At 54.9% G+C, this 27,505-nt stretch overlaps 1 protein-coding gene across 1 annotated transcript in view; it reads left to right on the top strand.

Moving 5' to 3' along the window:
* The first annotated feature begins 13,382 nt into the window (after positions 1–13,382).
* Zhx2 (zinc fingers and homeoboxes 2) overlaps positions 13,383–27,505 on the top strand; it is a 71,566-nt gene continuing 57,443 nt past the window's right edge. Inside the window, exon 1 of the mRNA XM_010605577.2 lies at positions 13,383–13,453. The gene's annotated coding sequence lies outside the window, so the exon portion shown is untranslated. The remainder of the gene's footprint in view (positions 13,454–27,505) is intronic.

The following is a 27,505-nucleotide window of genomic DNA, read 5'->3' on the forward strand; positions in this document are numbered from 1 at the left end:
TGTTGCTGTTTTCTAATGCTGTTGACAATGCTGGAGATGATATGGAAGCTTGTGGTTGCCCTCATTTCCATAAGGGAATTCGCTAGTTTATATTTTAAATGAATTCTCACCAGACCTCGGGAATCTGGCTGCTTACTTGGAGTAAACTGGTTTTCTACTTAGGGAAGACCAATACTGCTGAGCTCTGTGCACACCCTAGTGGGGCTTTATCTTTGGGATAATGACGCATGTGTTGTCAGGGTGAGCTTCAGGAATACCCTGTGTGTAGAAATACCCTTGTACCTGGAAAGCACATAATACTGTAAACTATACAGGGTTCAGGCGCAATGGAACCAGAAGCCACTGTAACAAGAGTAAAACCCAAAAGCCCAGTTACAAGTGGGCCACAAGTTTCCGAGCCACCCTTTCCAGCTCACAGAGGACTGCTGTACCAGCCACTACTCGCTCACGGCTGGCCTGCACGGTGGGCTTACTCTGTAAGGGACTGGGGGAGTGGGAAAAGGTCACTCCGGAGGACAGGCAGATGCTGAGCTGGAGGGATGACCCCATCAGGAAGCCTCTGAGGATTCAGTAAAGCACTGTGCATTTCATGCTGAGATCAGGGGAGTCTGGGTGGTTCAAGCAGGAGAGTATTGGGAAGCAAACGTGGAAGCAGGAAGACTGCTTGGGAAATGGCGCAGAAGGAGACAGTAGGTTTGGAAGCAGCTGGAGGGCACAGACAGCCCCATGGCGGGCTGCATGCCCATGGGCAGACAGCAGCAAACCCAAGAGGGAAGCCGATGGTCGGGAGTCTTCAGCAGGAACAGTTTTGAGGGTGGGAGAGTAGGGACCCTGTGATCTTGCAAGGCGACAGCCACCCAGGCAGGCCTGCACTTCTGCAAGAAGAAGGCACCCCAGACCCTCAGGATCCCCTGGAGGAGAGGGGCCACAGCCTCATTCTCCCAGACACAGAATCGGTGCTCCCTGCACACGGGAGCAGGGCAAGCACAGCCCTGGCCTCCTTGGCTATCTGTCCTGAAGTCTGCCCTGGCCCAGAAGCCCTGTATTCCTTCTGCTGCCAGGGAGCAATTAATGGCCCGTCTCAGAAGTTGAGCCTGGTACCAGAAACAAACAAAAACCTCTGATGGCCTACCTTCTAGTGTTTCAGGCTCTGGCTGACTCCTTCTGTTGCCAGTCTCCACAGGAGCTTTCTTTTGCTAATGTTTGAAAGAGATTCTTGTTCTTTTTTCTAACCCTGTGCTGAAGCCTTAAATAACCTGTGTCCTGTGGTGGATTCTGACTAGAAGAACCTAGTAAAATTACAGTAACATCAACAATAATAACCACTGTTAGAGAGCCACTCCACTATGGGCCTGTTACACGCAGGACTTGGCGTTAGACTCCGAGGTGGGATGAGCAGCATTTTACCTCAGGCTGAGGAGTGTAACAGGCCGTGCCTGCACTATGGTGCAGCAGGAGCCCAGCTAGGAGAATACTCCGCGCAGGCCTGGCCGGGATCCTGTTGTTGCTACTGAGGTCGGTTTCCATGAGAGGAACAGGCACAGTGGGGCTGTGGCGCACGCCTCCTGCAGCAGCATCGATTCCAAGCTGTGCACACCCTGGAACCTAGGCCCTACAGTGATCTTGGTCGGCACGAAGACCTTTACTGGGCCTGGCTCCTGTGGATTTCCTCCATCCTCTAGGTGAGATCGCTCGCTTCCTCTCGGGAAATCTCCGCCCTTTTCTTTGGCAACTCTGGCACCTTCTGCCTCCCAAGAGGGCCGAGTGCACCCAACAGAACCACTGTTGCCTGCCGTTGTGCCTCCTCCCACCTGGTGGCCACCTGTCTACCCTCGCCTTCCAACCTGTTCTTTGGCTGAGGGAACCTCCCGCCCCTGCCCCACCCCACCCCGTCCCAGCGCGGTCTTTGTCCAGCATCAGGATCCCAGGCCCTCTTGGACACTAGAGGCAGAAGTGGAGCAATGCGCAGCTCCCTCAGCCCTCAATGCAGGCCACAGGCTGGGAGAGAGGGACGGTGGACGCAGGGAGCTGTTTGAGCCCATGGCTACTTTCCGGCTGGAGCAGCTACATGGGCGTGCTTACCATCGGCCTCCAAATACCTGTTGGGACAGGCGGGTGATGGAGCAAGGATGTGAGGGACGCCTCGTGACTGCACAGCAGGCATGGCATCTGATGTTTGTCCTTGTGAGAGAGAAGCCAGCCGCAGCCCTCTGGGTCCTTTGCCCTGCGTCCTCTGGAGAGACAGCCCCTTCTGTGAAGCAGCCATTGGCCGAGACCACGCCCTCTCATCACCATTGCCCCTTCCTCTGCCTCTTGCCTTCCCCTACAGCCTCCACGTTTCTTCAGCCCAGGGGCTCCCTCCACTGACCTGAATTTAATTATCTGTTCTTTATAAACAGGACACTGCCCCATCCCCTCTGTTCACTGGCACCGCTAAAATGAGCTGACTTCTCATTAAATGTTTTAGGCATGGGGCTCTGTGCGAAAAGACGCTCTGGTGTTCTCAGGCCTCAGACCTCCTTGGCTTGAGGCCCCGCTGTCTGTCCCTATGAAAATAATGAAGATTTGGCAAGGCAGTGGTAGGCAAGGACGTGTTCCCTGAATTCCTGGTGTTCAGCTTTTGCCCAGTAAATATCTTTCTGGGCACCCAGCAGGGAGGAAATGAACAATCGTGTTTCCTCAGAGACCACTCTCTAGCAGCTGGCAGCAGCCTGGGAGTGACCTGTGCCACCTCCAGCAGACTGTTGTCAGGCTCCCTGAGCACTGTGACTCTCTCTCCCTGTTGCTTGGTGTACACATGACTCTGAGCCTCCATTTCTTCACTGACCCCTAAGACTAAGGATCCCTCCTGAAAAGTCACTGCAAATATTAACAGACACTCTCAGCTCTGTTGTCACAGCCAGGGCCAGGTCATGACCCTTGGCAGTCAGTTTACTCCTGTGCCTGGCTTTCTTTCTTGTATTTGCTTCCTGGAGTTGTTGTAAGTGACACCACTGGGGAACTTAAAGGGTAGATTCGCATTCTGTCACATGCTGGAGGCCGAGAAGCCCACAGGTGTGTGCTGGGCCTGCTCCTCCTGCCAGGTGTCTAGAGGAGAATCCCTGCTGGCCTCTTCCACTTCCCCTGGTTGGTGGCCTTCCTTGTACAGTGGACCCTTGAGATACAACTGGCATGACATACAAACAACTTGGGTTACGACCAGAATTTTAGTTTTAGCTTATGAACAAATTCTTGAGTTACAACCCAGATGCTGGCCTCTGCTTCCAGATGGTCTCAGATACAGATTTAGCCCTTGAAGAGTTCTGGAAGGCACATGACAGCATCCTTTCCTGTGCAGGGTTAAGAAATCCTGGACCAGTGCCTCTAAGAACAGTGAGGTCTGCTTGTGTGCTGCAGAGAGACTCTGTGTGCAGAGGAGCCTGGGCCCTCACTGGCCAACTTGAGTTACAAACAGCCCTTGGGAATGAATTAATTCATAAGTCCAGTCTCACCTGCATCCTCACAGCGCCTCTGCCTCCCTATCTCTGGCCCTGTCCTCCACAGGTCTCAGGGACACTAGGCACTGGGCTGCAGGCTCGTCTGGTTAATCCAGGATGGTCTTATCTCGAGATTCTTCACTTGCACAACCCCTGCAAAAACTCTTTCCATGTGAGTTCATGGTCACAGCTTCTGGGAACAAGGGTGTATGGACATCTCGTTTGGGGACCACAGTAACCCCACTGCCCTTCCTAAGAGATGAGGTTGGTAATGGCGCCCACTGCGTATGGAGATGAGATGGGTTAACCAGGCATGCCGGGCTCCAGCATCTCCAAAAGATAACCCCTTGTGCGGCCAGCACCCTCTGCCTAACTCAGGTTCCTCTCCCCTCACTCTTCACTTCCAGAAGTCACTCTTCACTTCCAGAACTTCTGGAAGTTCCCCACCCCAGTGCATCCCCAGTCCAACCACACCCTTTCCAACCGCCCTGCCCCACACTCACTCATTAGGCTTGAAGGGTGTCCTTGAGGTTATGCACAGTCCTCAGCAATGCTGCATTTTTGTTATGTTCAATCCAGGGACTTCTCTCAGCTGCATCCCCAGTCCTCTGTTATTTATTTTTTAAATTCTGAGATAGAGGCTCACTAAGTCAGCCAAGCCAGGCTTGAACTTGTGAGCCTCCTGCCTCAGCTTCCCACAGTGCTGGATCATCAGCGTGCACCAAGCCCAGCACGGCACTGCTCGTTAGGAGAGCAGAAGAATGGAGACAGCTCTCATCCCCCTACATGGGTGACCCAAGTGGCCGTTGCCATCCTCTGACTTGCCCACGTGTGCATGGTCGGCACACTTAAGAACACCTGTCCTCCCCAGAGCTCCTTTCTGAAAACGTAAACCACATCCAGGCATGAGGTACAGGTCTGTAATCCTGGCACTCTGGAGGCTGAGGCATGAAAATCATAAGTATGAGCCCAGCTTGGAAAACTTGGCAGCTTAAAAAATAAAAGAACTGAGAACAGAGTTTAGTGCAAACACCCTACTGGGTCCAGTCCCAAGTCCTAAAAGGGGAAAACTGAAAACTTAGATTTTGTCAACCCCCCCACTGTTCCTCATGTCAGTCCCAGCCAAGGCTGAGGTCCTTACTGGGTCCATAGTGCCCCGTGACCACCGCCCACAGTGCTGCAGCCGCCTGGCCCTGGCCTGTTCTTGAGCTCAACCCACAGCCCTGGTGCTTGCACTTCCCAATGTTCTCCCCCCTGATGCCTTGGGTTAGGGTTAGAAGACTCCCCTGCCCTAGCCAGCAGGGGCTGAGCTACAGCAGCACCCCAAGGGATCTCCACCACATCTCCTGGCTTTTCGTGAGCAATTATTGCTCCCTGACATTTTCCAAGTATTCTGCTGGTTGAGTAGCCTGCACTCCCCAGTCCCCTCCACAGGGACAATTCTGCTGGGGTCACACCCAGTCCTGGCACACAGTGAGCATTTTCTGACCACAGGCTTCACTCGCAGCATGTGACCCGCCTCCAACCACTGTGTGAGGTCAGCAGTGTGACGTCCTTGTTTGTCAGGGGTGTGGGTAGCTCCAGAGCAGAAACAAGGCCCCAGCTTCCCGGCTGGTGAGCAGCAGGGTCTGAACCAACTCGTCTGCCCCAGAACCCACTGTCTTGTACCGTCTACCAGGAAGCAGGGTGGAAAGGCCACAGGAGAGCCAGGAGAACAAGACACACTGCGGCAGGCTCCGAACAGCAGCCATATCTGAGACTCTAAGCAGATCGCCCGGCTGAGTTCCATTTCCTTCCTGCTTAATTTTTGTAAATTTGTATTTAGGGGCTTCTTTATAAAAATTTTAATAGCAATAATAATAAACAATTTTTTAAATTTTGAGAGCTATTTTGGCACCTCCCTAGATGATATAGCATGAGGTACAAAGGCGTCCAAGACAGGTCACTGTACTACTCAGCTCCATCAGCCAGGGTTTGGAAATGGGGCTCACAGGTGCACACATGGGTCCTTTATTCCCCACACAGCCTGGAGATGTTTCTGTCTTTGGTGTATTGATCTTGGTCAAGTATTTCAGTGTGGATGATGCAAGGAGCGCCGGACAGAGCAAGGATCATCCCTGCTCTCATCCGTAGAACACTCATGGCTGCCGCCATCCTGACTCCTGCCAGGCACCTGGCACACTCTGAATGCTCTGTGTTTTGGCCTCCCATCATCCCAGCCACTGCTGGGATGAAGACCTCTAGTTACCCTGACCCATACCGGTTGCAGAGGCACGAGGATGTTGAACAGCTAAAGTGACACCTCTCATAACTGGAAGAGCCAGGACGTGAACTTGGGCCATCTGTCTCCTGAGGACAGTTCCTAATGGCGCTCTGTTGTGACTGGGCTCCTTTGTCTGTAAACTGCGGGGCATGCACTGGGTTACACTTTCTAGCTTGAAGAAGCTCTGCTTTGAGGCTGAGAATCTGGCAGCGGTTTTGAGTCACTGGCCAAATGCAAAGGGAGAGTAGGGGAATGCAGACAGGTCTCTTCCAAGGAAGAGTGAGCTCCTGCTTTCCTCTCACCTTGCTGTGCTACTTTTCTCACCTCTGTGGTGATATTAATAAGAACCCTGGGGCACAGGATTTCGCTCAGTGGTGCCGCCACCTGCCTCACAAGCTCAAGGACCTGAGTTCGATCCTCAATACCAAAAATAAAATAAAATAAAATAAGGGCTCTTGTCACATAGCCCCCTCTGAACACCATTCTGTACTTGAAAAAGACCCTGCGTGGTCCCCTGGTCTTTCTTAACTTCAAAGCCTCTCCTGTTAGTTCACATGGACAGCCAGCGATGTTCCCACTTTGCAGACTGGAAACTGAGTGGAGTTGGAGAAAGCTGATTGTAAGGTTCCACGTATCTCTTCCTGCCTCATCCTCCTGGGGAAGAGAGTTTTACTCACTTAACTGTATAATCGTAATAAACACAGTCTGTGATTCTCCCTGCCTCCTTCCTCACTGATGCCACCACTCCATTTGGAGTGGTGGAGCCTGGAGTAATGGAGCCTGGGCGCGCTGCTGGCTGCCCTCTCTGGGGCTTTGCTCATTTTGTTTCCCTGCAGTGCCGACACCCATGAGATGCATGGCATCATGATGCCCATTTTACTATAGGTGCTGGAGGCTGCCCAGCCATGAGCCAGCACTGTGCACCTTGGCCTCTCTAGGAAGCAGAAGTCAGTGCTGACACTGCCCCTCCCCTGCGCCCTCCCTCGACCAGGCCTCCTGGGACTCCTGGTTCCCAGGCTGAGGCTGCACTGCCCAGTATGGCACACACGCATGCAGCCTGGCCCCAGCTCCCTTCCTCCGCCCTGTGCCCATGCAGCCAGCCCTCCAGGCTGGGCCCCCTTGGAGTGCCACCTGTGCCACCTCTCTTCTGAGCATGACTTCCAAGCCTTCCTCCACAGGGCAGGCCACAGCCTCCTCTCTCCCCCCCACTCCCACTCTGCCTGGGCACCTTCAGGTGACACAATGTCACAGGCCAGCATAGCTCATGCATCTGCAGGACACAGGAGAACCAGGCTGTGAGCAGGACCAGAGAGTGCCCACCCACTGAGTGAATAGTGCATCGTGCCAGCCCTACAAAACATGTTTGCACCCAGTGTCTGAACCGTGGCATCTGCTCAAGGCTCCTGGGAACTCAACATTGTACCCCATGCCCCACATTGTCAGTGTTTGGGGGGGCAGGCAGGGAGGCCCTCCTGGCAATTCAGCATTCTCCATCATTCTGCCTGCAAGTGTTTCCTGAGTCCTTACTGCATAGGTTCCAAGCCTTGAAGGGAAGCGCCGTGTCCAGTGAGTACGAGGTGATCCGTAACTTCAGTCCCGTGACCTGAGGCAGCCCATCTAGACACCCAGAGCCTCACATGCAAACTGGGGACAAATGACACCACAGTTTGCGTGAGGATTGGTGAGGTGAGTGCACACCCACAGCGCCTGCCACACTGCTGCTCCATCCAGGCGCTCGCTCACTGAGTTAGAGCACTGTGCTGGGCCTCTGCAGTGCTACATCCCCGGGGGAACAGCCAAAGCAAGCCCTGTGCACCTGTTCTTATCAGCAAGCAGAAGTGGGAGCAGAGCAGGGATGAGCAGATCAGTACTGTGAGAAGAGAAAAAGTGGTGTGAGGAAACTGAGCTGGTGGTGAGACAGTCGTGCAGGGCAGGAAACTGGAAGGAGGGGCCAGGAGCGGCCTCAGATGGGAGGTGATGCACCAAGAGTGGGGAAAGGAGAGGCAGGGAGCAGCAAGAACAAGGCCCAGTAGTGGGCGTTCAAATGCTGGCCTTTGGTGTGACCTCTGTTGTGGCTGTCAGTGCACAGGGAGTCCTCCTTTGAGTCCATATCGCTATGGGAAGACAAGACTGCTGGCCAGCTATGCAGGGCGTTGTTCCTGCTGAATCGGACTGCAGACTGTGATCGGGAAGGGGCTGTGGAGGCAAGATGCTCAGCAAGGGACTGGTATAGAGGTGCACTCTAAGGGAGAGCTTCGGTTGGAGAGCCTGGTATCAGAGCCCAGTCCAGAGTCGCTGCTTAGGGCCAGGCCAGGCAGGGAGACACCAGATGAGCTCAGCTTGAGCTGACAAGGGCCGCCTCTACTGTCACCATGGGTGGGAGGGAGGTGCAGCCTTGGGCAGGAATCCAGCTTTACAAGACACAGCCAGATGTATGTCTTGTCAGGAAAACTGGCAGAGAAGCAGAGAAGCCAGTCATGATTTCCTGGAAACTTCCTGAGTGTGGGGTGAGGCGGGGCAGGAAAGGCTGGGCCCAGCTGGTGCTCCAGAGCTGTGCCCTCAGGCTCTGTGGCCAACTCCAAGGCCTCAGGCTGCAGATCCAGGGACTTCCATGAATGAGCTTCCCTAGCCTTTGATTCCCTGGCCTCAAAGTGAGGCAGTCCATTGGGAGCTCTCCAAGGTCCCACCCAGCTGGACCGCCCAAGCCTTCCTTCATGGCCCTGCGTAGAGGGAAGAGACTGAGCCCAGGGCAAGGACCTGCTCAGAGGCATCCAGGTGCAGCTGGGGCTGGTGCCCATACCCTGGCCAATCTGCACCTGTGCTCTGACATCCTCCCTGCTCTTCTCCTCTACCTGTGCTTCTCCCAGACGTAAAGCTGCAGCCACAGGGATGGCATTCCCACCTGGGCACGGTGGGCCTGGCTCAGAGCTGAGATGGGGACTCCCAGGGTGTTGGCATTAAGCCAGCAAGACCTCCTGCGGTTGTCCTATCTGAACCTTGCCAGCCTCTGTGCAGTTTAAATGCACCGCTTCCCAGCAGCCTCCCAGCCGCCCCACCTCAGCCCTCCCACCCACGCCGCTTTATGGCCTCTTTTACTTTCTGCATCCATCATGGCATCACATAACTTAAAAACCGTCACCAGATCACCCCCATCCCACCCACCGCCAGCCTCTGTTGGTGCAGTTAGTGGAGCTCTCTCCTGCGGGTGAGCACTCGGCCTGTGGGAGCATCCAGGCCAGAGCCAGGTTGGTCGTGCTTAGCTCCACCCACCCGCTGTGTGACTCGAGCAGGCTATTAGCACAGTGATGCTTCCATGTCCCCTTGTGAAGTGACCCCATGTGCAGATTCTTACTTCCGTTTTTGAGAATACGGCACTGCCTTACAGTTCAAGTTCGGCGTCAGCTGCGTGCCAGACCCTCCCAGGCCTGCATTCAGTCCGTCTGCCTGATGCCTGCCCTGCTGGCTTGGAGAAAGGAGAGGGGAGGGATATGGAGCCCAGAACGCTCCGCTTGTGACCTGGCAAGTTTGGAATGCCTTGAGGAGAGAGTTTCCAGCTATGAGTCAGTACATTTCTGCTCTCACACACATTTTTTTAAAGAAGGATTTAGTGAGAATCATTTATGAGTGTAAAGTGAAAACTTCTGGCAATTTTATTTTGACTCTACAGGCAAGTGATAGTTAAGACATTTAATAAAGGGTTGGAAACAAGATACAGTTGGGGAGAAGGGGAGCCACTGTGCTGTACGTAGGGAAACCAGCTTATGTGGGCTTCAATCGCACCACCTGGATCCCCAGATTTTTGTGAAATGTTAAATCAGGAAATAAGACATATAAAAGAAGGGACCACACAGCTTTGAGATCACCCCACACTATCTCCGTGGTATTATCTAATCCACATTATATCCATTGTATGGGCTACAAAGTAAGGCTCACGGAGAGAAGACATTTTGTCTGTGGACACGGTCTCATGTGTTGAATGCCAGCTCCTTGTGCCCCAAGAGTGGGCTCCCTGCCCCATGGGAGGCAGGCACCTGGTTCCTCCTGGGGTGGCCCCTGTGTGTGCTGACCAGGCACTACCTCCCTTTCAGGTCTCTTCACCACCTCTGCCACACTCCTTGCCTCCTCTCAGTGGAGACCAGGTGGCTCCTCTGCTGGGTTATTTTCTAGCTGGGTCCTGCTCACCCAGGCCTCTCTGCAGGGCTGTCCCGGGAGCCAGGGGAGCCGTATTTCGAGAGCGTTGTTCGTGCCCCTTGCAGCCGCCTGGCTACTCTGGAGCCAGGATCCCCCGAGGCCAGACAAAGGTGACTGGATAATTTCTCCGGGCAAAATCAGGTGGCGTTGGTCTGCCCTTGGTCAAGACCGCAGGTTCCGGTGGCACTTCTCAGATCTGAAGCCAACCTGGAGACAGCAGGATGCAACTCTCTTTTCAGCACTTGTGAGGAACCCCACGCGCCAGGACTGCAGATGCAGGCTCTGGTGGCTTCACATTGGAGGCAAAGATCCAGCTTCTCAAAAGGCCTTCAAATCCTCAGCAAATCCGCCACCCTTTCTCCAGACTCCTGGCCCCAGCCGCCCTGCTGGCTTCCAGGCCCACTGCAGGCCTCCCACCCTGCTGGGCCCTGGTTTGCTGCCCTTTCCTGGGCCTCACCCAGTCCCTGCTCTCACCCGTTCCCCACAGTCCTGCCGCCTGCACTGGGTGTGCTGAGCACAGGAAGTCACTGAAGGCTTTGTTCCCAGCACAGCAAGGCCAGGCTCACCTTACCTCCCACAGCCCAGCCCGCAGGCAGTGCCTGGGGTTGCTGAAAGAGCTGACACAGAGCACCACAGACACCTCCCTGCTGGCTCGGGTACCAGACAACTCAGCAGGGAAAATACGTTCAAGTAAATGAACACCAGTGTGAGAGTGGAATTTGCAGTCGGGTGTTCATGATGCCAAGCTACTCTGCACCGCGATGTGGTCTTGAACTCAGAACTTCTATCTCCCGGGGCCCAAGCTGAGAGAGGGATGCCCCATTTGCCAGAAACTGCAGGCCTGGGTTCAGAGCTGAAGAGACAAACCCCAGTGCTGCACCCTTGTAACCCCAGGCGGCTCAGTCAGTGGTGCTTTGCCCAGGTTCTCCGTCTAAAACATGGGCCCATGAACACGTGCTCATCAGGGCACCATGGGAAAGAGGAGACAGAGCCCCAGCCGAGGGCTGGCGGGAGCTGTGTCCAGGATCCACGAAGTGGCAGTTGTCTGGAACACAGATAAGCAAGAAAGGCTGCATTTCTGGCCTGCAGAATGAGGCCCAAGTGTAGGCTCCACAGAAAGAGCTTGTAGTTTTCTGTCTTCTTTGGCTTTGACCTTCCTGTCTTGTTTCCAGCCAGCCCTGGCTCCCTCCTGGCCTCCAGTTAGTGGATGCTGTCACGGCAAAATGGAAGGACCCTTCGCTAGAGCGGGTCCTCACTCAGGGGCTAAATGCTTGCTGTGCTCTACAGGGAGCGACTTGGGCAATGTCTCTTCTCCACACCCTCGGGTGGCTTCTCCCATTGTGTGGCAGTGGGCAGCGAGGGCTGGACCACAGGGAGACGGGGAGCCTGTGCAGAGAGTAAGGGGAAGTCTTCCCCTGCTGGGGCTTCGCTCCTCTGTGCCGTGTTTTCAGGTGAGCAGAGTACTGAGCCAGGAAGGCAGGAGCCAGGCAGTACCTGAGGGTACTGGCCAGAGCGTCCTCTCCTGGTCTCCCAGGGAGAGCTGCCGTCCCATGCAGAGCTGGACGCCCATCTGGCCTGAAGCGAGGCAGGGCACCCCGCAGCCCAGCATGGGCAGTATGGGCACAGAGCTGGTACCTACACTATGCAGGAAATTCTACTATAAAATGATATAGGCATTTGTGGATAGCCTTGCATCCTGAAAAATTGCAAAATCCAGAGCTGCAGGGTACAGGAGGGTTATGGTGGACCACTCGCAGCTCGTGCAAGTCTGTTACAAAGTCCAGTCCCTGGAAAGACAGCAGCAAAGTTAAACAGCATGCTCACATTTGAATTTTAAAAGAAGCAGCCAGGTATGGTGGTGCACACTTGTGATCCCAGCGCTCTGGCAGGCTGAGCCAGGAGGGTCATAAATTCAAATTCAGCTTGAATTAAAAACTTAGTGAGGTCTTGTATAAAATAAAAATAAAAAGATGTTCATTCCTTTGGGCTTGGACTCAAAGACAGCCACTGCAGGCTACAGCTGTGTGGCCCCTGGAGAGTCACTCAGCCACCCTGTGCCTCGGTCTCCTTGGGATGGACTAGTGATGTGACCCTGGTAAGGATGGGGGTTGAACTTTGGGCCTGGTTGGTGCCTGGAGCCCTCTGGTCAGCTGTCTCCTGCGGGACAGTTAGTCCTGGGCCAATGGGCAAGAGAGGTAAACTCGCTGGAATAAAATCTAATCGATCACTGTGGTCCCTGCAGTAGCCCGAGTCGCCCTGCAGGAAGGAGGCTGGGAAATCCCCAGCCCTTGGCAGGAGGGGCTGCCCCCGCCACAGTGCCTCCCTGCCTGTGCCCTGCCTGCTGGGCCCAGAGCTCACTGCCCTCCTTTGACCATGCCCCACAGTCCTGGCCTGGTGCCGAGTGCAGTGGAAAGGAGTGAGGCTCCAGTCTCGTTTCCAGGGTGCTGACCAGCTGAATGGCATTGAATGGGCCTGCATCCTCCCCTAGAAAAGGGGCAGCCCTTCCCTCCCTCCTGAGGAAGAGCATCACAGACTTCAGTGTGCCAGGGGTGCTTCTTAGAATGCAGGTCCTGGCTCCCTGAGGCTCTGGGGTGATTCCGCCTTGACTAGCAAGAATCTAGCTCAAGTGCACAGCGCCTGGCAAGTCCTCAGAGAGCGCAAGCTGCCACCACAGAGATGCTCTTCACCCCAGCAAAGGCGCTTCTTCAAGAGCAGGGACAAATGGACATAGAAACCTCAGCTCACCTGAGAATTCTTAGGGAAACAAGGAGAAACGAGTTTTGCTCTGCAGGTGCCAGGTGTGGGAAGCCAGGAGCGAGGCCGGCGTGGTCCACAGCGGGGTGCAGTGGTTCCTGCCACGGGGCCTCTGCCCAGCCGGCTACAGAGCCTCAGCACTGGGCTGCACTTGCCATGCTGCAGACAGCCTCAGTGGGGCACAGCCTGGCCCTCCAGCTTCCCCTTTCCCGAGAAGCGTTCAGAGCATGCAGGGTGCGCTTGGCAGGAATCGCTGGGGATATAAATATGCCTCTAGGCCTTTGTTAAGAACGCAGTGTCTTTCCCACTTGAGGCCGAGCACAGAGCTCCCCCTGCACCCTCACAGACATGGAAGCGTGCACGGCCCGCAGCAGCCAGGGGAACAGGCACAGATGACTCGAAGGGACAAAGGGACTCGACTCTGCCCCTGTGTCTCTCTCCTGAAAGGCTTGCCTGCTGTCACTGATGACTCAGCCAGGTTTAGGGGCTTTTCTTTACCCTCTCCCTGTCTCAGAATCAACACAGAGCCCGGAGATGTGGAGTTTGTTTCACAAGCAGCTGTGTCCTTACCCCAATTCCTCCTCTTCATCCCTAACCTCCACCCAGTCTCCCAGTGACCCAGCCTGCTGGAAGAGACGGGCACACAGCAGCTCAGTTGCTCAGGCCTGCTGCTAATCTCCAGTTCCTCTTCTTCACAGGTCTTGAAGCCCTGGCTGCTCCTGGAGTCAAGCTTCAAGGAGATTCCCAGGATGTGAGTGACAGGAGTCTGGTGAGTGAGTAACACTGCATCCGGCTGTGGTTCCTGCAGCCCAGGTTGGATTTGCTTTTTGGTTTTTGTTTTTTGGGTTTGGGGTTTTTGTTGTTGTTGTTTGGTTTTTTGTTTGTTTTGGGTTGGTTTGTTTTTTGTTTTGTTTTGTTTTGTTTTTGGTAGCAGGGATTGAACTCGGGACCCTGTGCTTGAGAGGCAGGCACAGTGCCAGTGCCAGGCTGGAGTTGAAGAAGGGAGGTAGAGCCCGTGCGCTTCCAGGGGTCCTGCCAGTCCTGCCCCAGAAGCACTGCAGCCTGCACAGGACCCGCCTGGTCTTCTGCTCAGTGGACAGCAGCTGACTCACCTCCAGGGGCTGTGCTGGAACTCTTTGCAGGGACCCTTTGGCCAGGGCTGGGGAAGCACACTTAGAGCCCAGAGGAAGCTAGCTTGCTCGCATGGTTGGCAAAGCCCCAAGGACACTGGGCTCCAGACATGACAGGGCACCTCCTTTGCACACCCAGAGGGTGCCGCTGGCCCACAGGAGAGCATCGCTGTCTCGGCCTCAGCATAAGTCCGTGGCAGAGAACTGTGCCAACCAGCAGGAGGTACCGTGGTGAGTGGTGAGGTCCCTGGCACTGGCAGAATTCAGACAGAGGTTGAAGAAATCTCTGAAAACGTTGGAGGGAGCAGCTTTGACAAAGCTAGTGTTCTCACACTCAGTCTCCAGGAGCTGGATACCCTTGAGGGCTGCGTGCCGGCAGAAGGCAGAGACTGTTTAGAGGAGGCTAAATGAGGGCAGCTTTGGGGATGGGCCATGCTACAGAAGCCCCAGGATGAGGGGACCCGCAGGACACCCCAGCACCCACTGCCAGCAGCCGGCTGGACCTGAGCTGGCTGCAGCTATACACCTGTCAGCAGCGTGGCCCATGCACCTGAGGGTGTGACAGGGCAGCTCGCAGGCGTGGTGAGGTCAGGTGTGGAGGCTGTGCAGCGCTCTTGCCTACAGGACACAAAAACCATGACAGGGAGACAGCCCAAGATCCAGACCACACTGCTCAGGAGAGAGGCCTGGGAAGCACATGGCAGAACCACACAGTCCACCTCCCTGCCCCAAGGAGCACAGTAGGGGTGCCCGGTGGATGCCACTGTGGGGCCATAACCTTGGCTTCACTGAGGGGGTCACCATCCTGTGGTAAGGGCAGGTCCAGGGCCACACGCGCAAGTCACCAAACCTGGCCCTCTGGTTTTGAGCTCCAAACCCCAAGGAGCTTTGCAGAGGCCAGGACCGTGAGGCAGCAGGAGGCGGTCTCTGCATGATGGTCTGCTTCCCTCTGTGGTTGGGGGCCCCCAGCCCTGTCCCATCTGGCTGTAGCAGGGTTTCCCCGAGGCCCAGCCAGGTGCCCTGGGAGGCCAGGTGGTATTTTCCTGTCCGGAGCTGACAGCCTGGATCAGAGTCAAGGTGTACACAGCTTGTGTGTGCTGCTGAGAGCCAGGCACTGTGTAGAGGCAGGGTAGAAGGAGGGGAAGGGGACTGGAGGGTAGCTGCCCCCACCAGAACTGAGGCTTGGAGTGACACGGCCTTAGCAGGTCTTCCACAGGGCTTAGACTCTGAGGATAGGAGCTGTGTCCCCACACCAATGGGACCCAGCACACAGTAGGTGCCCAGTAAACGATGGGTCAGGAAATAGAGTCCGGGGCCGAGCCCCTGAGTCAGACTGCAGGTTCAGATGCTGGCCCTTCCGCCCACTGTGGGTCTCAGGCATGGCACTGTCTCCTCACTGAAAAACAAGAGCCACTTCACACCCAGCTGCCCAGCTCCATGCCAGCCCACAGCGAGTGTGCAACAGCCATCAGCCCATGATCTGGGTACAGGCCTGGCACAGTGCTGGGTCCAGAGCCAGCACCAGCAGCCCTGGCACAGCTGCAGGGAGCAGGCTGGGGATGAGTGCTGCCCAAGGTGCTCCGAACAAGCAGGCCTCTGGCACCCCACCCGAGGTGCGGATGCTGCCCAGGTTCAGAGGCAGCTCTGCCATCTCTCACTGCTTATGCGTCTCCTGGAGAGCGGTTGATGCCTCCAAATGTCCGCTTCCCCATCAGTGGGCAGCAGTACCCATCTCCATCCTCCTGAAATGGCCTTAGAACTGAAGGAGCACAGGCATGAAGAGATGCTGCTGGTCCTGGTAGACAATCCTCAGGACCGGTGCTTGGCTAGGAAGGAGTCAAGCTCCCCTCGGCATCACTCCCTGTCCCTTCTCCAGTGAGGTCTGGCTGTCCCCAAGCCAGAGGACAAACCTCTGGTACAAGTTCCCGGAACAGTGCTTTGCTTAGGAGAGGACTAAGGGTTCGTAGCGCATCTCAGGCCATAACTGATCTGTGTTCGCCCTGTCTAGGTCACCCTCTTAGGTTAGTCATGGGCTGAGGCCGTGGAGGGAGCTTCCTGGGTGGCTGCTTTGGACTCCCCTGCCTCTGCTTGGGGTGAGGGTCCAACGTGAGCCACCTTGTCAGTGCCACGGCACAGCCCCATACCTAGAGCGGGCATTCGTGCAGCCACAGACCACCAACGACTCCAGGCGGCAGAGCCTGTGACTCTGGAGCGCGTTCCCTGCCTCAGCCACCAATGTGGGTGACCTTGAGGAGGTCACTAACTTCCCTGAGCCCTGGTACCTTGGTCTGCAGCGTGCCCAAGTGTGCCTGTCCCTGCTCCTAAGACACTTGCAGGAGGAAGCTAGGAGCTGGCGAGCCTGAGCAGGGTTGTTTGTCAGCCTCGCGTTAGCGTCAGGCTCAGTAGTCATGTGTGGTGTCGCCCTGGAGGAGATGCCCAGTGGGCCTGGCACACAGCCCAGCAGTGCCTCCAGGAGGGAGGTTCTGCTCTGCAGAACCAGCATGGGAGAAACCGAGTGGCCCGCGCCACACCCTCTGGCCCGTTGCGGGGGTAGACAGGCAGCCAGGTGCGGGGCTGGGAAGTGACAGCTGTCCCAGAGACAGCTCAGGGACCAAGGACAGCTGGGCCGAACTGCACTGGGTGGCACTGACATTTAGCAGGCAGAACCAGAAGCAGCAACACCTTCAGGAAACTGAGCTCAGCCGCCGTGCCTCCCACCAGTATGAAACGCACTGTACCCTGAGGGAGTGAACCAACCCCCCACCTACACATCTGGTCCTTCACCTGGCGCAGATGCTCGTTCAGTGGCATGAGGGGCTCTTGATCCTTCCCCCAGTGTGAGGAGTGGACCTAGTGTATACAGCCAAGCAGGAGAAATGAAGAAAGGAGCAAGTAATGACACCGTGCCCTTCCCCTATTGTCCACCTTGAACTCCACCCTTTTACCTCCTTGTATTAGTCACCATCTGGTGCTGTGACAAAATACCTGACACACGCAACTCAAAGGAGAAAAGGACCCTTCAGGCCCATGGTTTCAGAGGATTTAATCCATGGCCAGCTGGTTCCATGGCAGGAACAGCATGGTAGAGGGAAGGCGCCCCGGAGGCAGAGAGCTGGGATGAGTCAGAGAGAACCAAGGGGCTGAGGACAGGCAGACCCTTCACCATCACGGCCCGAGGACCTGCATCCTCCATCCTGGCCCCACCTGTCAACTGCACATTCAGCTGCAAAACCAGTCATGAGTTGATGCATCTGTGAAGTTAGTGCCTTCATGATCTAACCACCTTCCAACCCCCCTTTGGAGTGCATTAGCCTTTTGGGAGACATTTATCTAAACTATGTCACAGTTCCATGTTTGGGGTCCAGAGTTTGTTGACCAAGAAATGATAGCACCTGAAACCAGTAGATGATAGTACTTCACTGGATATTTGATTCTATTATTTAGAGTTTCAGTTTCAAGGTAGAAATCCAATTCAAATCGACATAAGTGTGCAGTAAGGTGGTCCGTGTAATCGAAGTCTGAGCTGGTCTGGCTCTGAGCTCCTCCCCAGCCTCACCTCAGCCTGAGAAGGCTGTCCCACCCTCATGTGGCAGAGTGGCCACCAGCACCTGCTCTCGGCAACCCCGTGGAGAGAGGGCCTTGCTTCCTCAGTAGTCCTCGAGGTGCCCAGGATTGGAACTTGGGCCACTTGTCCTCCCTGAGCCACTGCAGTGGCCCAGGGTGGACCGTGCTGACTGGCCAGGCCTGGTCATATGCCCCTCTGGGTAGCAGGGACCACGTGGACTGAGGACGGCGGTGGGGAAACTGGGGAGAGGGAAGCTGACCGATCCAGCACCTGTGTAAGTCCTTCCCGAGCAGGGTGCAGGGGTGACTGTGGTGCCTGGAGGGTGCAGAGCAGACCCGGCAGCCCAAACCCGGTGTAGACCTTCACATCTGAGCTCCGCACCGCCTGGAGTCTAGCAGCAGCGCCGCCGCAGATGTGATGGTCCACGTCCTGTCTGTGTAGCACACCACCCACGGGCCATACGGTGAATGGGCAGTGAAAGGGGCAACTACAGGGGTGACCGAGTGTGTCACCTACTCTGTGCCTCCCGGCCTCTCTGGACAAAACGAGCAGGTTCGGCTATGTGCATCGCCAAGTGGGGGTTAAAGCCAAACCCGGCCCACATCTGCATTCTGTGTATCTTCAGCCCACTTTTGGTGGGAGAAAAGCCCATGTACTTCTCCTTTATCGTGTTGTCCTTTCTCCTCCCTTCCCTCGTAAGGCAGTACAAAGGCCAGCCTGCTATGCCTGTCTCTGTGTGGCCCACGAGCTAAGAATGGTTTCGTCTTTGTAAAAGTGTTGTTAAAACAACATGAAGCAGTGCACAGGAGACAGTGCACACTAGTCCATTTTCTGTTCCTACCACATGCTAGCTGAGGCTGGGTATTGAATAAAGAAGAGGAGTTTGGGGCCGCAAGTCCAAGCCTGGACAGCCCTATCATTCTGGCCCATGGTGAGGGCCTCCCGGGTGGCACCAGTGAGGAACATGCAAGGCCAAAGTCCACGGTCTCCCTGAGGGCCAGGCTTGCCCTGCAGTAACAGTGTGCTGTGTGGGAACTAACAGGGTCCCTGCATTCACTCCTCCCAGGGCAGCACCCAGTGGCCCTTGTCACCTTCCTGGGCGCTAGGTTCTGCCTCCTGAAGGCTATGCCATCTCGACACTGCCAGAGAGGACCAGGCTTCCAGCAGGTGGCCCTCTGGGGACACTCTCCAGTCATAGCAAGCCCACAGTGACCGCACGACTCCTTGCGGCCTCTTGGAGGAGTGTACCAGTGCTGGGAAGAACTAGGTGGGGTCTGGGCGGCCAGGGCCCGCCAGCATCTTTAGATGGTAGGGACCTTGGTGGCATTCTCAGCAGCAGCAGCGTGCTCATGGCAGTAGCTAGTGCAAGGAGGAGCAGAAGTGGTGCTTGGAATCCCAGAGTCTCCTATTCTTGAGTCCCCTTGGGCACTCACTTCAGCTGCAGCCCCTCTTGTGTGTGGACTCAAACCCAGGCAGCCTGGCTCTAAACTTTTCTACTTTGCCTTCCTTTTGTCACCATTAGCGCTCCCTTCAGGCAAGAGAAATTTGCCTTTCTTCCTTTACTTCCTTGACACCCTTTCCCCAATTCTGTGGCAAAATTCCTTACTACTGAAAAGGGGCAACTGAAAAATTAAACCATCAGAAAAATTTCTGACACAAACATCTCAGATGTGGGCTTCCACATTCATTCATTTTTCCACCTATCTTCCCATCCATCCACACATCCACCCACTCATCCACCCATCCATCCATCCACCCATCTATCCACCCATCTATCTACCCATCCACCCACCCATCCATCCATCCATCCACTTATCCACCCATCCGTCCGTCCATCCACCCATTCATCCATCCATCCACCCATCCACCCATCCATCTACCTGTCTGTCCACACATCCATCCATCTGCCCATCCATCTATCCATCTGCCCAACAAACACAACACAGAACCTCATGAGAGCCCACACCTTTGCCACTGAACAATGCAAATCCCAAGCACCTGCATCCTCCAGGTTCCTTACTGCCAGGAGGCCCAGAGGGACACTCTCTGCACAAAACCAAGCACTTGATTAATACACTGCAGTTTGGACAGCATAGGCCTATTGTAGGCCCCTCCCCCTGCCTGGTTACCATGACGACATTATTTTAACAAACAACTCTTTAATATTTAATGAAAATTATGCTTCTGACAGGCAAGCAGAAGAGCAGCCACCCCACAAAGGGCTTAGAGGGTCCACAAGGGCGTTTCTGCCACAGCCATCAGTTCCCCCTGATCCCTGTATGCCGTTAGTTGCCAGAAAATGGAAGTGTTCTGGGACCACAAGCCTCCATGGTGCCAGGCCTGGGAACTGTGCAGCGGTCGAGGGCTGTCGCTTTTCTAATGCTGCCTGTCACGATGGCTCTGTGAGGAGGGGTAGCGTGATCACATTATTAAACACGCCTTTGTACACTGATCCGCTAATTTCACTCAGGCTCACCAGAGACTGCTGAGAGTCTTGTTTGCTTCCTGAGTCTTGATTTGAGTTGGTTGTAAGACAGCGCCATGTGCACAGACAGGGTGTGTGTGCCAGGGTGAGAAGCAGCTCGTATCTCCTCTTTGGGCGTCGTCTGTCCTACCCAGTCAGCTCAGTGCCAAGGAGGCCAGGGACTGGGGATCCAGCCTTCTGCTGTCCTCCACCACTGTGCTGGTCTGAGAGCCGGGCAGTGTGCTAAACAGATTCATCACACACTCCAGATCCCCAGTGAGAAAGATGAAGAAAGTGAAGCCCCTCCTGTGGCCCCTTACCTGTGTGACCCTGGACCCATTACCCTGTCTTTGCGGGCCTCCATTTCCTCATCCCTAAGGTGGGCTTGATAACACTAGAGCAGTGGTGGCAAACCTACAGCACACGTGTTTTTCTTTTAAGACAAAAAATGTTAATGTAGAGTTGTTTTTTTCTGGTTGAAAACCTGTGTCCAAGTTTCGCTGCAGTGTTGGCACTTGGCGATAAATAAGTGAGTTTTGGGTTGCAGTTGGGCATTGGTCTCTAAAATGTTCACTGTCTCTGGTCTATAGGAACAGTTGCCAAGAGGTTTAAAATGCGATAAACACATCAGAAGGCCTAGAATAATACTTAAACTACTTCAGACAGTGGGGCCACAGCGAGCATTACGTAATGCTGACTGTGGGCTTGTGTTCCCATGGCACCTTGCGTTATGGAAAAGGCTCGTGGTGACCGGCCCCGCATCGGCTCTGTGCTGCGGGGCTGCCCTGCCTCCTTACAGCTCCCGGTAGACACTTGGAGACAGACGCCGCGGTCACTTTGCTGAGGAGGAAGCCGAGGTTGGGAGGGCTGGGAAGCTGGCCCAGGTCCTGGGGCTGATGAGAGAGGCAGAGTCCAGTTCATGCAGCGTGAAGAACGACGGCCCCTGTGCCACCGGGCCATGTCAGGGGCACGCAGCGCCTTGCCGTGGGCTCCGGGATGGCTGTGGAGGGGAGAGAGCGTGGCTGAAGGTGGAAAAACGACCGACCTCAGGCAGTGGCCAGTGGAGGAAGAGGGCCGTGTGTGAGGAAGGCCTCGCAATCTGGCTCCGCCACTCAGATAGCAAATTCTTGGCACTGGGTGCAAGCGTGTCTTAAACAAATATGACCCATTTATTTAAGATACATGTATACATCGGCGTTTCATTAAAAAATGGATTGGAAGAGGAAGAGGGAGACAGGAGGGGAGAGCAAAGTTCTAGCGTTTGGTTTGCCCCGTCAGGATTTTGTTGAGAGGAACAATGAGACTGTCTGTGTGGGCCATGTGTGGGGAGTAACGGCTTCCTGCCTGTGCCCAAGAACAAGGAAGGCCAGTGTAACAAAATGGAATCAAAGTCTTCGCATGCCACATTTTTGAAGTGTGTCTGTGTATCGGTTATTCAGGGTCAGGCTGCTGCTGCATAACAAACAGCCATTGCCTCCATGGTGAACCAGATGCATTTGCTTGACTCAGCTGTATGGGGCTCCACTGCACAGTCAGGGGCTCTGCAGCCCCCACTGTCTGCATTTCGGGGCACTGTCGTGCACTGAGGACCCAGCACGACCTCGGCTGGGTGACAGCAGCTCCAGTAGTAGACACCATGCACCAGTGTCACCCAGCACAAGCTCGTGGTAATGACAGAGGAGGACAGAGGTGCCGTGGCTGGTGTCACACCCCTGACGTCCAGTGTGCCAATGCCAAAGGCCTGGCCAAAGGCAGAGGGAGGGCCCCGCGGGGCTGTGTCACTGAAGGTGAGTGCAGGGTGCAATAAAGAACTGGGCTGCGTACTGCAGCCAGAAATGTTCCCCAAGGTTCACCTGATGAAACTGCAAGAGGAGTCTTTGGAGATAGCACCACCCGCTGCCTGGGCATCGCTCAGCTCCATGCTGGGCTGGTCATCCCAGCCCTCACCCTCACCTCAGGCCTGCGTGTGTGAAGCCTCCCTAAGTACCTTCCTTGGCTTTGGGGTCTTAAACTCCAGAAGGGAGGTTATAGCAAGATGAGTGTCTAGATTTTACAGATAAGAAAAGTAAGGTTGCGATGGTGGCACCTGCCTGTAATCACAGTACTCTGGAAGGCTGAGGCAAGAGGATCTCCAGTTTGAATCCTGCCTAGGCAATTGAAGGAGTTAGCAAAAACCTGGAAAGAAAGAAAAAGAGAGAGAAGGAACGAGGGAAGGAAGGAAAGAGGCTGGAGCAGCAAGACTTCAGCTGCCAGCCTCTTGGGGAGGCAGAAAACGTGAAGGCTGGCATTGACTGAAGCTGCTTCCCTGAGCTGGAGAAGAGCCCGCATTACGTTTCAGCATTTGCGCCTGTGTGACTTGAGCAAGACACCTGCTTCTCGGCTCTGCTGGCTCCTCCGTGGAGTGAGGTCCGCCTCTGAGGCAGTGATTATTTCAGGCTTCTCCGTGTCACAGGGTCTGAGGCTCCCATGGGAGCCCTTGGTACCAGTGCTGCCTGCTGGGTGTCCTGGGTGATGGGGATGTGTGCCCAAAGTCGCCCACTGGTGAGACACAGCATGGGGACTGGAGGCCAGCTCTCCCCGCCCCAAGATCCAGATTCCTTCTGCTTCTTCAGGCTATCTGACTCTCCTGAGAAGTTCCGTCCCACCCTGCCCCTGCTCTGTGACCTCGTTATTTTAAAACTACCTCATTCACACCGCCAGGGGAGGTACGCACCTCCTTACAGCTTTCCGCGTGGAAAGTGGAGCTGTGTGCTGGATTCACACTGGCCATGCGGAACTCTCAGAACACATGAGTGAGTGCCTGCTTAATAAGGCAGTCTCCTCCCTCAGCCCACAGGAGAGGGCTGTCTTCGGGACAGTGCCTACCTGGAGTCCTGATTCTAGGAGTTTCTAATTAGACTCCAGTTGCTAGCTTGTTGTCTTAATCTGCCCTGAGATTTCTGCCCTCCCTGTGTAATTAATCTCTCCTTTCTTTGGCCACATTTCAGACAGAGACAAGCACTGCACTGTGATTTATCATGTTGTGGTTATTGTTCCCTGAAAGGAGTGAATAGAAACAACAGCCTTAACTTACATCATTCTTACACACACACACACACACACACACACACACACACACATGCAAATGCACACGTGTGTGCAGGCACACACACAGCCAGCACAAGAGCTCTGCACTTCTGCAGTGGCTGTGACTCCAGCTCTTTGCCTCTGCCCTTGGGGATCTTTAGCACCTTTGAAGGGTTTTTCTTCCTTTTTGAAGACTAGCGGCCCACCCCAAAATGGAAATAGTGCAGTATAGGAAACTGCACCTGCATTCCTCGGATTCCTCCTTCCCTCCCTCCCTCCCTCCCTAGTGTACAGGGATGGAGATGCCACTCTTCCCTGAGCCTGCTCCCCTGCCCGTCCACGTCTGCCACCTCACTGGCCCCCATGCCCCACTCACTGCGTCACCTGTGGTCTTCCCTTCTGCACACCTAGGCCCGAGCTCCAAATACGAACCAAAACTTAGCACTCCCGGGGCTGCAGCCCGCAGATGCCTCTCACCATGCCCTGACCCCTTCCTGGACGTCCCAACCCCAGGAGTTCTCACCCGCTTCCTCCAGGCTGGCTTCCCACCTCCATCCAGTCCCCAGGCTTCAGCCCTGCAGCCACTGCTTGCTCCTGGATGACCCAGAGCCGGAGCTCACCTCGTGTTACACATGTGCTGTCACCTGCTATGTGGGGGAGGCTGTGTCTGAGCCTGGGTCCACTCGGGCTCCTGACACTGGGGGCGAAGGAAGCTGGGAAGTGTGACCCCAGGCAGGAAAAAGAGTGAGGGGAAGGGAAGGGAAGGAGAAAACCAGAGCTCCTGATGCATTGTCAGCCAAGCCATCACATCTGGAGAGACCTGGCCCGCTGTTCTGACACGTGCAGTCAGTCACATGACCAGCAGCACCCATGCTCCTCAGCCAGCACGCTGTGCAGACTATACACAGAACCAGGGGGCTTATGGGCAAATGTGGCCAGGGACATAACAGTAACAAAAAGCAGATAATAGCAGGAACGGGGGTTTAGAAAGTCATAAATGGGGAGTGTGGGGTGCACACCTATAATCCCAAAACTCTGGAAGGCTGAGGCAGGGGGATCTCAAATTCAAGTCCTGCCTGGGCAACTTCATGAGATCCTGTCTCCAAATGAAGGAGGGCATAGCTCAGTGTGAAGGCCCTGTGTTCACCCCCCATGAAAGGGACAGAGAGAGAAGTGAATGTGGCACCTTACTGCGGAAGACCCATTTATTCAAGGACCCAGTGTCAGATGGCTACAGCTTGCAAGTCACTGTGAAGCAGTGGAAAGAGGGTGGTCTCAGACCCCACTTGTAACCCCAGGGTGAATCTCATGGCTCATAGCACGTGAGACATGTGCAAGGGCCCAGGTATGTGTGCACACACGTCCCTTCTGTATTCCCGTGCAGCCGGGCAGAGATTTCTGCACGAGGTCAGGCCGAGCAGATGCAGAGTTCACAGCACACTCAACATGCTCTTACCACATCAGTTGTGTTGGAACAGAACTTTGTTTTCAAGCTTTCTGTCAGAACTGCCCTCCTGTGTCACAGAAAAGTCCATCAGGAATAGAAAGAGTGAGGGACTGACTGTGATCACTGCCTTTCCTGCTGTCCTGGGTCACAGCTGCCTTCCAGCACTGACCTGCTCTGGGCACCTGGAGGCCCAAAGCCCCTGTCTGACCAGCCGGGACCTAAGCAGGGAAGGCCCAGCTCGCCCCTATCATGGGTTTCGTGGTGGCCACGAAGCCTGGGCCTCCTTAGAAGGGAAAGTGTGGATCAGAAGCAGTGTGGATTTGCAGGGTCCAGCACATCTAGGAAGGCGTCTGCAATGCCCAGGCCCACCCTGTTCTGGGCCCACAAGTCCAGCCTGGGCTTCTCAGATTTCTATTCAGAGGAAGAGGCAGAAGGTAGGGGCCCAAAGTGGCAGCCACACATACCTCACCTGCACACTCCAGAGTTTCCAACAGAAGTGGAAGTCCTTGGAGCCAAGGGATATGATTTGACTTGTATTTTAAAACATTGCTCTAGAACAGTGAAAATTGGACTCTTGGAGAACAAATGTCCTAACAGACCAGATAAGAGGCATTGGTGGCCTGGACCAGGATCAGAAACATGGAGAGACGAGGTCAGATCTGGAATCTTTCTCCCTTTGGAGAAAGGGCCAGCAAGAGCCAAGGGTAGATCAGCATGAGCGGAAGAGGGGTGGTGGCCTGTCATGGCCCCACTGCTGGGAACTTCCTGGCTCATGGCAGGATCACAGCTGCAGTCAGGAGACCGCCTGGACCCCTGTGAGCAGAGAGATCTGCGGCAAGGCAAGAAGACTTAAACTCATTGCAATGCTGAATCTGTCATCTCTAAGGGATCTGCCAGAGGCCTGTCTGCATGGTGACAGCATTTGGCTGTGATTAAAGCAAATACAGGCCCAGCAAGAGCGAAATACAGGGCAACAGGTAGCTGTGGACACTCCCTGCTATCCTACCTAGATGTGTCCTCTCCCAGTGGGGTTCTGGTTGGAGCATTTGGAGGCATTGAAAGTTCTTGTCATAGCAGCACTGTTAACAACACAACAAGCAAAACAGTGATTGTTTAGCCATAAAAAGGCTAAACTGCCAGTGTGACAGTGTGGAAGAGCCTTAGATGCTTTGCTGAGAGGAAGCAGCGGTCTGAAAAGCCACACACCAAGTGGTTCACACCTACCAACATCGGGAGAAGGGCAAGACCGTGGCGGGGGGTGGAAAGACCAGGAGTGAAAGGGAAAGGTGAGCTGGCAGAGAACCAGGCGAGTCCCAGGCAGTGAAGCTGTGCGAGGCAGAGGGGAACAGTCACGGTGAGCTGGTGTCGACCTGGTTCCAGTGTGACAAAGGCACCGCCCCGGGCAGGCGCTGACCATGGGCAGGATTGGGAGGGTTCTGCAGCAGCTCTGCGCTTGCTGCTCAGAGGAGATAACAGCATGGCAGAGCAGGGTAAGAGGAGTGTTCTGACCACTATAGCACCCACACATCGTGAGCGCTTCCAGGAGGCTAACGCACCGGGGGAAGCTGGTGCTGTCTATGCCACTGCCAAGCAGACCCTTGAGTTATGACCAGTCTGACATACGGACAACTTGGGTTACAACCAGAATTTTAGTTTTGACTTACAAAGTCTTGAGTTACAACCAGAATGCTGGCCTCTTGTCCTTTCAGATGGTCTCAGATACAGATTGAACCCTTAAAGAGTTCTGGAAGGCACATGACAGTGCCTTTCCTATGCAGGGTTGAGAAATCCTGGGCCAGTGTCTCTCTAAGGACAGTGAAGTCTGCCTGTGTGCAGCAGGGAGACTCTGAAGGCTGTGCGGAGAAGCTGAGCCTTCACTGAACCACTGAGTTACAACCATTTCTCAGGAATGAATTGAGTTCGTAAGTCAAGGGTCCACTGTATAAGACAGGGAGACAGAGACTCAGAGGTTAAGGGGATTTTAACCAAACCCCACTTCCCCATCACCAGGCAGTCCACAGAGATGGGCGGGATGTGTACTTAACGTTGCGCTGTACTTCTCTGTGTATAGGTGTGTGAGAGAGGGAGAATGTGTTTGTAATTGTGACAATGTCCTTAGGTGAGTGTGACTGAGTATGAGTGTGTGACACAGAGCGATGGAGTGGAGATTGGTGGGTGTTGAGTGGATAGAAGGAAGGACAAAGAAACACACCAAACATGAAAAGCTATTCGTATTGCAAGTGCAGGGTGTTGCATGTACGAACATAATGGGATTCGTGTGTTGCGTACACACTCACACACACACACACACGAAAAGAAGGACTGGAAAACAGGAAGGGAATGAGCAGCCCGAGTACCCAAGCTGGGCTGGGCCCTGGGCCAGGCAGGTTTCCCTACTTCCCTGTCCAGTTTCTGGTGCCATCATGTGGGTGTTGCCAGCCTCTGGTATGGAGTGACCCAGCTGGCCAGGGCTCCCCTGCCCCACCACCAGCAGCTGCGCTAGAAGGGGGCTCTGGCCGGGTGGTCCTGGGTACCTCCTCTCATCTCCAGGACTGCAGGTTCCACAGCGGGAGCCCTTCCCCACTTCTCCAGGGTTGCTGCCCCCCACCAAGGGCCGTGAGGGTGGACAGCAGTTGTCCTGCCCTTAAATGGGAGAGAAGCCCAGAGCCGTTGGGCTGCTCTGGTTTCACATGAGGAGCCTGCTGCAGGCTGTGTCTGGATTCATGTGACAGCAAACCTTCTAGACACTAAATGCCAAACTGCAACCCCAAGCCTACTTGGTTATCACAGAATGCCAATGCTGCATCGAACCTGAATCCTGAGGCTTTCATTTAGAAAAATAACTCTATATTAACATCTTTTGTCTTAAAAGAAAGACCCAGTAACAGGCATGCCATTGGTTGCCACCACCAGTCTAGAGAAACCTCAAGTCCTGGCTCCTTAGGGCTGCCGAGAGGGACCTCCTTGCCCCACCCCACCGCACTGCCTGGTGCATGTGTGTCCTCCAGATGAGGCCTCCTGGTGATGAGAAGGGATGCCCATGCTCTCACTGGTCAATGTCCTGACTCAGCCTTGTCCACTCCGTACCTGTCTCAGCCTCCTAACCCCACCTCCACCTGCTCCCAGAGAAACTCACTGAGGATGTGGCT

This window comes from Fukomys damarensis, unplaced genomic scaffold (assembly GCF_012274545.1).
Source record: "Fukomys damarensis isolate Sample0158 unplaced genomic scaffold, DMR_v1.0_HiC HiC_scaffold_5, whole genome shotgun sequence".
In the NCBI taxonomy this organism is placed as follows: Eukaryota; Metazoa; Chordata; class Mammalia; order Rodentia; family Bathyergidae; genus Fukomys; species Fukomys damarensis.